This window comes from Arachis hypogaea, chromosome 8 (assembly GCF_003086295.3).
Source record: "Arachis hypogaea cultivar Tifrunner chromosome 8, arahy.Tifrunner.gnm2.J5K5, whole genome shotgun sequence".
Taxonomy (NCBI): Eukaryota; Viridiplantae; Streptophyta; class Magnoliopsida; order Fabales; family Fabaceae; genus Arachis; species Arachis hypogaea.
The window spans coordinates 22821301-22834593 of NC_092043.1; the positions used below are offsets into that span (position 1 = coordinate 22821301).

Here is a 13293-nt window from a genome sequence, read left to right on the forward strand (position 1 = left end):
ATAATTTGCATAGATGCTTGTCATTCATCACTTAGCTTTAAATTTTGTTTTGTTTCCCATATGCTTGAATAAAAGAGAAATATTTGAATTAGAAAGTAAATATCCAATGTTGCATAAGTTGGAATGGAAGTTAATGGTGGTATATGTGTTTGATTAAATGCATAACTCATGAAATAATTGCTGCATAATGTTATTTTCATTAAAGTGTGAGCTAGCTTGCTGTCATAAAGGTTCCTATCAGTAAAGAAAAAAAATCCCTTGAGAACAAAAATAAAACATAAAGAAAAGGAAGAAGAAAAAGCCAATGTGGCAAGAAAAACAAAAAATAAAGGCTGGGCACCAATAACTTGGACCCTAGGACACATGCCTGTGGTGTTCTTGTACTAGGATATGCTTGGACAAGTAAATTCTAAGGGGTATTTCAAAACCTGGCCACTTAGATCAACTGATTTGGGATGGCCAATTGAAAGTCCACAAAAAAGAGCAACCTAGCTACAGAACATTTAGTTATCCAAAGAGGTGCTAGGCATCAATGATCCTAGGAGGAAATAGTGAGCCATGTGTCTGTGGTGAGGAAATGTTGAGAAAAAAATAAAGCCAAAGGCTACTGCAACATTTGACACCAAGCCTTCAAAGAATAATAAGCTTGTTAAGCAAAATAAGAAAAGAAAAGTTAGCAAGGGAGCAAGTAAAAAGTAAACCTTACAACAGCAAGTTTAGTAAGCCTTTGAGGAAAAGTGTATATTATGTAACAGCAAACAATAACTGAGTTATCATTGTCTGCATAGAAACTCCATGAACCAAGTTCTACTATATGCCTAATAAGGATATGTATGCTTTTCATTTTTTTTCATTTCATTTCCTCTTAATTTTGATGCTTGCTTGGGGACAAGCAAGATTTAAGTTTGGTGTTGTGATGACAAGTCATCATATACCCATTTCTCAAGCTAATTTCACTTGTTTCACTAATTTTTATGCACTTTCTTGCACCATAAGTAAGCAATTTAGAGTGGAATTGCATGTTTTATTTGAATCAAACAACCACCATTTAATTGATGCTAAATCATGAGGTTTAAGCTAAATTTAATTGAATTTTAATTGATTTATAAACCATGTGAATTTAGTGATACTTTGATTGGTTGTTTTGATTAATTGTAGGTGAAGAAAAGAAGAAAAGAATGAAGCGTGGCTTAAGAAAGCCTGGCCCAAGGAAGAAAAGAGTGTAGCGCATGGAAGGGAGAAAGCCACACTGCCCTCCACAAGAGCACACTGCCCTCCAAGGGAGCACAACAATGAACCAAGCATTCAAGACTTCACTGCCCTGCCCTCCTTGAGGGCGGAGCACAATGCTAGGCCAAGAAACAAGGGAAGGAAAAATTCTGCCCTGCCCTCCTCAAGAGCAATTTCGGGCTCCTCATGGAAAAATTCAAGGAAATTGTTCTCCAAGTGCCACCCATGGGTTTCGAACCCAAGCACATAAAGGGAAGGGAGTGGCGCAACAATAAAGGAAAATGAGCCACACTTGGCTAAAAGGCTACCACCAAGTTTCGAACACAAGATCTCTAGGAAGCCAAGCCTTAAGCGTGAATCATGTGCCAAGAAGAAAAAGCTCAGCAAGCATTCAGCCAGGTTTCGAACTTCGGACCTCACCCAAGAACAAGGAAAGCTTACGCTGCCCTGCCCTTGAGGAGGGCAGAGCAGCATTCCTTGGTGCATGGAACGCACAATTTGGCACGGCCAGGAGCTTGGGTGCGCGCAGCTTGGACGCACGGGCAGGGAAGTTTGGACGCACCATGACAACACTGCCCTGCCCTCCACAAGGGCAGGGCAGCATCCTGATGCCCCTCCCAAATTTGGCACGCTAGTTGGATCCACGTGCAAGGCTTCCCTGCTCTGCCCTCCACAAGAGTAGAGCAACCTCCTGGGAGCAACATGGGTTGAATTTCACTCAAAAATCCAACTTAATTCACTTCTTCACCAAATCAAAAAGCCCACTCAAAATTCTTAGATCCAAAATAGAAAAGTGTATAAATAGGACCCTGCCAAAGATGAGGCCATTACGGCTCGCCTTTAGGTGTCCTCCTCGGGATAGCGTCATTTTAAGAACAAGGGTCAGCACAACGTTAAAAAAAATCAGAGGAGCCTGCCGAAGATGAGGCCATTACGGCTCGTCTTTAGGTGTACTCCTCGGGATATACTGGCAAACGCAAATCTTCACCGCACGTTGATAGACCAGGGGAGCTCCGCCGATATCTTATTTGAAACCGCCTTCAACAAACTCGGCTTGGAAGAAAAAGAACTCAGAGCATATTCGGACAGCCTGTTTGGACTAGAAGATACCCCGGTTCAACTGATGGGATACATCTCGCTCCACACAACTTTCGGAAAAGGAAGTCTGTCAAGAACACTCAAAATAGATTACATTGTAGTTGACGTAAGTTCAGCCTACAATGCCCTAATAGGTCGGACAACGTTAAATCAGCTCGGTACAATAGTCTCGACTCCACATCTATGCATGAAGTTCCCAACTGCAGGAGGGATAGCTACGATAAAAGCAGATCAGAAGATGGCGCGCCGCTGTTACAACGAAAGTCTAAGCCTCAGAGGCAGAGGAGAAGAATTCCACACAATAGAGCTTGGTGGAGTTCAGAGGCGGGAAGAGCTCCGCCCACAACCTGAAGGTGAAATAGAGAAAATCCAGATCGGGGATACCTCAGACCAAACAACCAATATTGGCACACTCCTGAAAGGAGACATAAAAAAATCACTCATACAGTTTCTACGAGACAACGTCGACCTCTTTGCATGGAAGGCCGCAGACATGCCAGGCATAGATCCCAAGCTAATGTGCCACAAACTAGCAGTCTACCCAGGATCTCGGCCGGTACAACAGAGGCGTAGAAAGCTAGGACCAGAACGCTCTCAAGCTGTGGAAAAATAGGTACGAGCTCTGCTGGAGGCAGGTTTCATAAGAGAAGTCAAATACCCACTGTGGCTTGCTAACGTCGTATTGGTAAAAAAATCAAACGGGAAGTGGCGAATGTGCACTGACTATACCGATCTCAACAAAGCATGCTAAAAGATCCTTATCCACTCCCAAGCATTGACGCACTGGTAGATGCCTCCTCCGGATATAAATACCTCTCCTTTATGGACGCATACCCGGGATATAACCAAATCCCAATGTACCCACCCGACCAAGAAAAACCTCATTCTTAACCCCAAAGGCAAATTACTGCTACATTTTGATGCCCTTCGATCTTAAAAATGCGGGAGCCACTTACCAAATATTAATGAACAAGGTTTTTTTGGATCACATCAGAAAAATCATGGAAGTTTAAGTGGACGACATGCTAGTAAAGACACAAAATGAAGAGATGTCATTATCCGACCTGACCCAAGTATTCGACACTATAAGACGACATGGCATGCGACTCAATCTCGCAAAATGCACCTTTGTAGTAGAAGCTGGTAAATTCTTGGGTTTTATGATCACACAGAGGAATTGAGGCAAACCCGGATAAATGCCGGGCCATACTCGACATGAAAAGTCCGACTTGTGTCAAAGAGGTACAACAACTCAACGGGAGGTTGGCAGCCTTGTCCAGATTCCTGGCTGGATCAGCAATAAGATCTCTCCCTTTCTACGCCACTCTAAGGAAGGGAAAGGAGTTTGAATGGATAGCAGAATGCGAGCAAGCCTTTCAAGACTTCAAAAGATTCTTGGGACAGCCGCCTATACTAACTTGGCCACGGGAAGGAGAACCACTCATATTGTACCTCGCGGTAGGAAATCGGGCAGTAGCCTTAGCACTGGTACGAGAAGACGACAGCGGGTAACAACCCATATACTTTATTAGCAAGGCATTACAAGGATCCGAACTGAACTACCAGAAAATAGAAAAGTTCGCTTATGCTCTCATACTAACATTACGACGACTTCACCCATACTTCTGGGCTCACACCATTAGAGTTTGGACCAACCAGCCCATAAAAGGGATCTTACAGAAAATAGACCTGGCAGGAAGAATCTTACAATGGGCAGTCGAGTTATCCAAATTTGATCTTCAATACGAAGCTCGGACAGCCATCAAATCACAACACCTGGCTGACTTCATTGCAGAGTTTACAGACACACCGGAAATCCCCACAGAATGGAATCTCTACGTGGACGGTTTCTCAAATAAAATTGGAAGCGGCGCAGGCGTGATAATTGAAAGCAACCAGGGAATCCAAATCAATCTCTCCCTCAAATTTGGGTTCCCTGCCTCAAACAATCAAGCGGAATATGAGGCACTAGTAGCTGGTTTGAAACTAGCCAGGAAAATTGGAGCTCATAAGCTTATCATCTTCAACGACTCGCAGGTAGTTACTTCACAAATAGGAGGAAGCTACCAAGCCAAAGACCCCATCATGAAAAAGTACTTGGACAAAACCGGAGAACAACTCAGACAACTCGGAGGATATGAGATTCGTCACATACCCCGAGAACAGAATGCCCGAGCCGACGCACTCTCAAAACTAGCCAGCACCAAACCAGGGGGCAACAATAGAAGCCTCATCCAAGAAATTCTACAGAATCCATCAATCTAGGAAGAAGAAAAAGTCCTAGCCATAACAGGTCGCGATTAGGGATGGATGACTCCCATAATTAACTACCTCAAAACAGAAGCACTCCCCACAGAGGAAAAAGAGGCAAAGAGGTTGAAACGGGAGGCACAATATTATACTATCATAAATAATACTCTTTACAAAAGGGGGATGTCAATACTACTGCTAAAATGTGTGCCGACTTCCAACACAAAGAAAGTCCTAGAAGAAGTACATAGTGGCATCTGTGGCAATCATCTCGGAGCGCAGGCACTCGCCAAAAAAGTACTTCAAGCAGGATTTTATTGGCCAACTCTACAAAAAGAAGCCATAGAATTTGTAAGGACATGTTCACCATGTCAGAAACATGCCAACTTTCACACCGCCTCGCCAAAGGAACTCATCAGCGTGACCTGACCTTGGCCATTTGCAAAATGGGGACTCGATCTTCTCGAACCTTTTCCTCAAGGATCAGGACAAGTCAAATTCCTCATAGTAGGAATAGACTACTTCACAAAATGGATCGAGGCAGAACCTAGATACAACCAAAAGGTAATACAGCGGGCCTTTGCTGAGGACGACCTCATCCTAATCCGAAACGACATCGGAACAACTCGACCTGGAGAAGGAAAGCTGGCAGCAAACTAGAAAGGACCCTACCGAGTCATAGAAGTGCTGGGAAAGGGCTACTACAGGCTTTCCGAACTCGATGGGCGAGAGCTTCCTAGGTCATGGCACGCCTGCAACCTAAGAAGGTACTATAGCTAGGGATGATAAAAGACCTTGGACAAGGCGCACTCTTTTTCCTGAAAAAGGTTTTTTAACGAGGCGCCAAGCCAAGACTTACAAATCACCCGACTTAGGAAATTAACCCCCCATGTATATTTGCATTCTCTTTTAATAAAATTTGTTCAGATTTTCTATAAACGCTCAAGTCGCATTATTCCGAAACATTCATCGCCCGATTATAAAGCTACAGATCGACAGAAAGTGAAAACTAAATTCACTGCGCGATCACGATAAAGACCAAAGATGAAAACCAAATTCATTAAAAGGTCGACCAAACGAGGGTTAAAACCCAAACTCTACAAAATTGGCAAAGATGAAAATAGAATAATGCAAGTTATAGAAAGTGATCCATAGAAAGGACCTGACGAGGTCCTAATAAAATGGATTGCTATAAAATAACTTGAAGACTGGCCGGCACAAAGAAGTCGGACCAGCCACAGCAACCCAAGTTATAAGTAAAGCCATGGAAAAAGGTCTGGCCAACCCTATAAAAGAGGATTACTATAACTTAGAAGAGCCCGACACGACGAAGTCGGACTCCTACAAAAAAGTTACAAAGGTAATTCCTGAAAGAGACCTGAACAAGGTCCAAGAAAGAGGATTACCAAGTAATTCGACAAGACACGACATGACAAAGTCGGCCCAAAAGATAAGTTACAAAGGTAATCCCTGAAAGAGACCTGAACAAGGTCCAAGAAAGAGGATTACCAAGTAACTCGACAGGACTCGACATGGCGAAGTCAGCCCAAAAGATAAGTTACAAAGGTAATCCCTGAAAGAGACCTGAACAAGGTCCAAGAAAAAGGATTACCAAGTAACTCGACAGGACCCGACATGACGAAGTCGGCCCAAAGTACACAAGTTATAAAAGTAATCCTTGAAAGAGACCAAAATGAGGTCCAAAAAAGAGAATTACAAACAAACAACTCAGACTAAACCGAGTTGAAGAATCGGCAATCTCAGCATTATAATTCCTAATGAAGACCTGAACAAAGTTCAAACTATTGGAAGCAGCGTCAGGCAAAGGAATCAAGCCGATCATGTCAGACAAATTCCCAACACTCTCAAAGCCTACAAAGGTACCAAGACGAGTGCAAGCAGGCATGATATAAAAACTATTAGTTATGATAATAGCAAGCTTCAGAGGCCACCAAAATCAGCCCCAAAAGCTCGGAAACTACTTTGTTTTTCAAAATAAAGTTGCTAAACAAGAAACCAAAAGAAGTGTCAACAGTCAGCAAAACATCATTTACAAAATAAAGAGTTCAAAATTCCACAAGCCGGGCTATCTTCAACGAACAAGAAGAAAACTCAGTTAACATTAGAAGGCTTCTCAGCAGCATCAACTCGGGGTGAAGGAAGACGAGTCTGAAGAGGCACCGCATCCACCGTCCCATCATCCCGGTTCAAAATTTGGCAATCCGGTTCCCCCTCTGTATGATTAATCTTAGCAGTGGAAGTCGGCACAACAGAAGTCTTGGTAGCGGGCAGTGAAGGATGATGATGATCATCATCATCATCAGGATCGTCAGGGACAATCTTACCATTCCTGACAATATTGTCCAGACTAAAAAGGGAAAGGTCGAGATCTGGTGCAAGAACTCGAACTTGCTCCTTCAGATTTTCATAAGCAGCAGTAACACTGCCTACAAGATGACTCTGAAGTTCGGCGTAATTGCCCAGACAGATTCCAAGCTACCCCAGAGCTCCATCATCTCTCTATAAGTAGTAACATAGCTATCCTTATGTTTTAACACCGTATCCTCGGCCAGTTGCACAACAGCCGCCAGACCAACAGCCCGAGCCTTTTCCCCCTTTAGCTCCTTTTCTAACTCGGCCACTTTCATCTCGAGCTCCTCCTTCAAACCCTTAATCCAGTTAAACTCCGATTTTGCCTCCTCCATAAAAGCCTTGGTAGCATGGATAGGAAGATCTTGAGCAGTCCGGTATCAAGCCGCTCCCATATGTGCCAGTGTAATACCACTCCGAGTAATGAAGTCTAAATGACGAAGAATGGATACATCGTTAGTAGGCATGACACCATAGGGAGCAATCTGTTGATCTACAAACCCAACAACATCAAAGTCGGGAGCACCAAGATTAAACGGCTCGACAGTCCGAGGTCTTTTTGGAGGAGGAGCGGCAGAAGGAGAGGAGGTACCAACTGAAGTCTGTGATGGATCGACCAAACGAACCCGGGGAGTCGGGATCATCCTCCTCGGCCCAACAGAGCTCGGGACAGATGGCTTTGACAAAACCTGGGAGGACCCTTCTCCAACGACCTTGGCCGGGATGTTCTAAGCCGCAGTAGCCTTCCTCACCTTCTTAAAGGCCTTCAGCAAGTCATTATTCTTTGACATCTCTGAAAAATAAGAAAAATACAACAACTTACAAAGCCAGAAAAGAAGCAGAAAACAAAACAAATGGGGACACAGTTTATAAAATACCCAGCACGGTACGGATCAAGGATGGATCCCTCAGAAATTTCTTGATCTCAAGATGGGGAGGTTCCCCCCAAATATCCTCCAAAGCAGCAACAAAGGCTTGCTCAACCTCGTCTAACATCTCCCAGGTATACCTAGATACAACTACATTCCTCTGCCATTCTAAAGGAAAATGAGGCTCGCCATTCTCATCCAAGAAGAAAGGACGAGCTCCTTCAACAGCTCGGATCTTGAAAAAGTAATTCTTAAAGTCTCGAAAAGACTCATCATACATGGAAAAGACCTTATGTCCCTAAGCCAACCTAAAAGAAATCCAAGAAGCTTTCTTTTTGGTAGTTCCAGGCTTGGTCAACACAAACAAATACAGAAAAAGGGCTAAAGAGGGATTAACACCGAATTCATGGCAAACCAGCTGAAAAATCTTAATAAAACCCCAAGAATTCGGATGAAGCTGAGATGGGGCCACGTTACAAGACCACAATAGGTTGGTCTCAAAGGAAGTAAAAGGAAGGGTAATATCCATCTGGCTAAAGAAGAAATCATATGCATAAAAGAAAGGACGCTCCCCCCTGGGTCGGAACAGGAAAGCAGACCCTGTCATCAGAATCGGGTGCTACCAACTCATAGTTTCATTATTGATTCTCACTACTACATATCTGATGGTGTTTTCTAAGCTCCGCACAGAACTCCGCATTAGCTAGAGATACACATAGCAACACAAGGGAGTCCAACCAATCGGACATCCCCTCAGGAACCTTAGAGGACGCCTCGATAATATTTTTGTGAGATGACATGGCCAACTAATCCTACAAACAAAAGAAAACGGGTTACTAACCCAACAACAAATTCAGGCAATATAGAAGCAACTCGGACAATGATGAGCGGATAATTTGTACGCTTTTTGGCATTGTTTTTAGTATGTTTTAGTTAGTTTTTATTATATTTTTATTAGCTTTTAGTTAAAATTCACTTTTCTGGACTTTACTATGAGTTTGTGTGTTTTTCTGTGATTTTAGGTATTTTCTGGCTGAAATTGAGGGACCTGAGCAAAAATCTGATTCAGAGGCTGAAAAGAACTGCAGATGCTGTTGGATTCTGACCTCCCTGCACTCAAAGTAGATTTTCTGGAGCTACAAAAGCCCAATTGGCACGCTCTCAACTGCGTTGGAAAGTAGCCATCCTGGGCTTTCCATCAATGTATAATAGTCCAAACGTTTTCCGAGATTTGATGGCCCAAACAGGCGTTCTAAGTCAGCTCAAGAATTCTGGCGTAAAACGCCGGAACTGGCACAAGAATGGGAGTTAAACGCCCAAACTGGCCCAAAAGCTGGCGTTTAACTCCAACAAGAGTCTCTACACGAAAATTCTTCAATGCTCAGCCCAAGCACACACCAAGTGGGCCCGAAAGTGGATTTTTATGTCATTTACTCATTTCTGTAAACCCTAGCTACTAGTTCTCTATAAGTAGGACCTTTTGCTATTGTATTAGACCTCTTTTGATCACTTGAATATTTTGATCATGTTTTTATGATTGAACCCTCTTTGGGAGGCTGGCCATTCGGCCATGCCTAGACCTTGTTCTTATGTATTTTCAACGGTAGAGTTTTTACACACCATAGATTAAGGTGTGGAGCTCTGCTGTACCTCGAGTATTAATGCAATTACTATTGTTCTTCTATTCAATTCAACTTATTCTTGTTCTAAGATATTCATTCGCACCCAAGAACATGATGAATGTGATGATTATGTGACGCTCATCATCATTCTCACTTATTAAAGCGTGCCTGACAACCACTTCCGTTCTACAAGCAAACAAGGCTTGAATGTTTATCTCTTGGATTTCTTAATCGGAATCTTCATGGTATAAGCTAGAATTGATGGCGGCATTCAAGAGAATCCGGAAGGTCTAAACCTTGTCTGTGGTATTCTGAGTAGGATTCAAGGATTGAATGACTGTGACGAGCTTCAAACTCGCAATTGTGGGGCGTTAGTGACAGACGCAAAAGAATCACTGGATTCTATTCCGACATGATCGAGAACCGACAGCTGAATAGCCGTGCTGTGACAGAGCGCGTTGAACATTTTCACTGAGAGGATGGGAGGTAGCCATTGACAACGGTGAAACCTTACATACAGCTTGCCATGGAAAGGAGTAAGAAGGATTGGATGAAGACAGTAGGAAAGCAGAGAGACGGAAGGGACAAAGCATCTCCATACGCTTATCTGAAATTCTCACCAATGAATTACATAAGTATCTCTATCCTTATTTTACGTTTTATGTTATCCTCCATAACCATTTGAGTCCGCCTAATTGAGATTTACAAGATGACCATAGCTTGCTTCATACCAACAATCTCCGTGGGATCGACCCTTACTCGCGTAAGGTTTATTACTTGGACGACCCAGTGCACTTGCTAGTTAGTTGTGCGAAGTTGTGACAAAGAGTTGAGATTGCAACTGAGCGTACCATGTGGATGGCACCATTGATGATCACAATTTCGTGCACCAAGTTTTTGGCGCCGTTGCCGGGGATTGTTTGAGTTTGGACAACTGACGGTTCATCTTGTTGCTTAGATTAGGTATTTTTCAGAATTTTTAAGAATGAATTCTAGTGTTTCAAGGTGATGTTCTTATCATCACCAAAGCTAATTGATCTTCATCAATTTAGCTCTTGAATGCAATGTCCTGCTGAAGCTTGGCTAGCCATGTCTAATTCCTTTAGACTGAAGCTTTAGACTAACACTGCATGATTCCTGGAATTCTTATTAAAAGTTTTGATCCTCTTTATCTTCTTTTTCCACAAAATTTTCGAAAAAACCAAAAAAATTACAAAATCATAAAAACCAAAAATATTTCTTATTTGAGTCTAGTGTCTCATTTTAAGTTTGGTGTCAATTGCATGTTTCTGTTCTTCTTGCATTTATCATGTGTCTTTATTGATCTTCAAGTTGTTCTTGATGATTTACTTGCTCTGATCTTTAAATTCTCTTGTTTTGTGTGTTTTGTTGTTTCTCATATGCATTCTCAATTTGTTAGTGTCAGTAGTATACAAACTTCTAAGTTTGGTGTCTTGCATGCATTGTTTATTTGATTTTAGTTGCATTTTGATTTTTCCTCATCATTAAAAATCCAAAAAAAATTTTAATTTGTGTCTTTTCAAGTAAATAAGGCAGAGAATTGAAGATTCAGAACATACAGCAGAGGAATTACACAGAAAAAAGCTGGGCGTTCAAAACACGCAGTGAAGAAGGAAAACTGGCATTTAAACACTAGCCAGGGCACCTGGCTGGGCGTTTAATGCCCAAAAGGGTAGCATTTTGGGCGTTAAACGCCAGAATGGATACCATTCTGGGCGTTTAACGCCAGGATAGCACAAGAGGGAAGATTTTGTTTTTAATTCAAATTTTTTTTCAAGTTTTCAAAATTTTTCAAAATCAAATCTTTTTCAAATCATATATTTTCAAAATCAATTTCTTTCCATTTTCAAAAATATTTGCTAACAATTAATGATTTGATTCAACATCTCAAGTATGTTGCCTTTTCTGTTGAGAAAGGTTTAATGTTTGAATCATATCTTTTCTTGTTAGCCAAGTCATTAATTTTAAAAATCAAATCTTTTTTTTAATTGTTTTCCAAATCATATCTTCTCAATCATATCTTTTTAAAACTATATCTTTTCAATCATATCTTTTTAATCACATCTTTTTCAAAATAAGTTTTCAATCATATCTTCTTGATTTCTAATTTCAAAATCTTTTTCAAAAATTACTTAATTTCTTTCCCACTCTTAGTTTTCGAAAATCATCAATCAATTTTCAAAATGTTTTTTTTTAAATCTTTTTAATTTATTTCTTCCACTCTTCTCACATCCTTCTATTTATGGACTAACATGTACAATTCGAACTCTATCTTTCTAAGTTCAAATTCTTCTACCTCTTCCTTCTATTTTTCTATTCCTCTGACACCTCAAGGAATCTCTATACTGTGACATAGAGGATTCCATATTTTCTTGTTCTCTTCTCTTTCATATGAGCAGGAGCAAAGACAAAAGCATTCTTGTTAAGGCTGACCCTGAACCTGAAAGGACCTTGAAGTGAAAGCTAAGAGAAGCTAAGGCACAACTCTCTGTAGAGGACCTAGCAGAATTCTTCAAAGAAGAAGACATGGCAGCCGAAAACAACAACAATGCCAACAATGCAAGGAAGGTGCTGGGTGACTTTACTGCACCTACTCCCGACTTCTATGGGAGAAGCATCTCTATCCCTGCCATTGGAGCAAACAACTTTGAGCTTAAGCCTCAATTAGTTTCTCTAATGCAACAGAATTGCAAGTTTCATGGATTTCCATTGGAAGATCCTCATAAGTTTTTAGCTGAATTCTTGCAAATCTGTGACACTGTCAAGACCAATGGGGTTGACCCTGAGGTCTACAGACTTATGCTATTCCCTTTTGCTGTAAGAGACAGAGCTAGGATATGGTTGGACTCACAACCTAAAGAAAGCCTGAACTCTTGGGAAAAGCTAGTCAATGCCTTCTTGGCAAAGTTCTTTCCACCTCAAAAATTGAGTAAGCTTAGAGTGGAAGTCCAAACCTTCAGACAGAAGGAAGGTGAATCCCTCTATGAAGCTTGGGAAAGATACAAACAATTGATCAGAAAGTGTCCTTCTGACATGCTTTCTGAATGGAGCATCATAGGTATCTTCTATGATGGTCTGTCTGAACTGTCCAAGATGTCATTGGATAACTCTACTGGAGGATCTCTTCATCTGAAGAAGACGCCTGCAGAAGCTCAAGAACTCATTGAAATGGTAGCAAATAACCAATTCATGTACACTTCCTTAAGGAATCCTGTGAACAATGGGATGAATCAGAAGAAAGGAGTTCTTGAGAATGATACTCTGAATGCCATACTGGCTCAAAACAAAATATTGACTCAGCAAGTCAATATGATTTCTCAAAGTCTATCTGGAATGCAAGATGCACCAGGTAGTACTAAGGATGCTTCATCTAAAGAAGAAGCTTATGATCCTGAAAACCCTTCAATGGAAGAGGTGAATTACATGGGAGAACCCTATGGAAACACCTATAATCCTTCATGGAGAAATCATCCAAATCTCTCATGGAAGGATCAACAGAGACCTCAACAAGGTTTCAACAACAATAATGGTGGAAGACACAGGTTTAGCAATGGCAAGCCTTTTTCATCATCTTCTCAGCAACAGATAGAGGATTCTAAGCAGAGCCACTATGACTTAGCAACCATGGTCTCTGATCTAATCAAAACCACTCAAAGTTTCATGACTAAAACACGGTCCTCCATTAGAAACTTGGAGGCACAAGTGGGTCAGCTGAGTAAGAAAGTTACTGAACTCTCTCCTAGTACTCTTCTAAGCAATACAGAAGAGAATCCAAAAGGAGAGTGTAAGGCCATCAACATGGCCAAATTTGGAGAGGAGGAAGAGGCAGTGAT

General features: G+C 41.5%; 1 non-coding gene across 1 annotated transcript; it reads right to left on the reverse strand.

Moving 5' to 3' along the window:
- Positions 1 to 12391: 12391 nt before the first annotated feature.
- On the reverse strand, positions 12392 to 12499 carry LOC112708538 (small nucleolar RNA R71). Its single transcript, XR_003156392.1, has one exon. It is a non-coding gene; the product is annotated as a small nucleolar RNA R71 (small nucleolar RNA).
- Between the last annotated feature and the right edge of the window lie 794 nt (positions 12500 to 13293).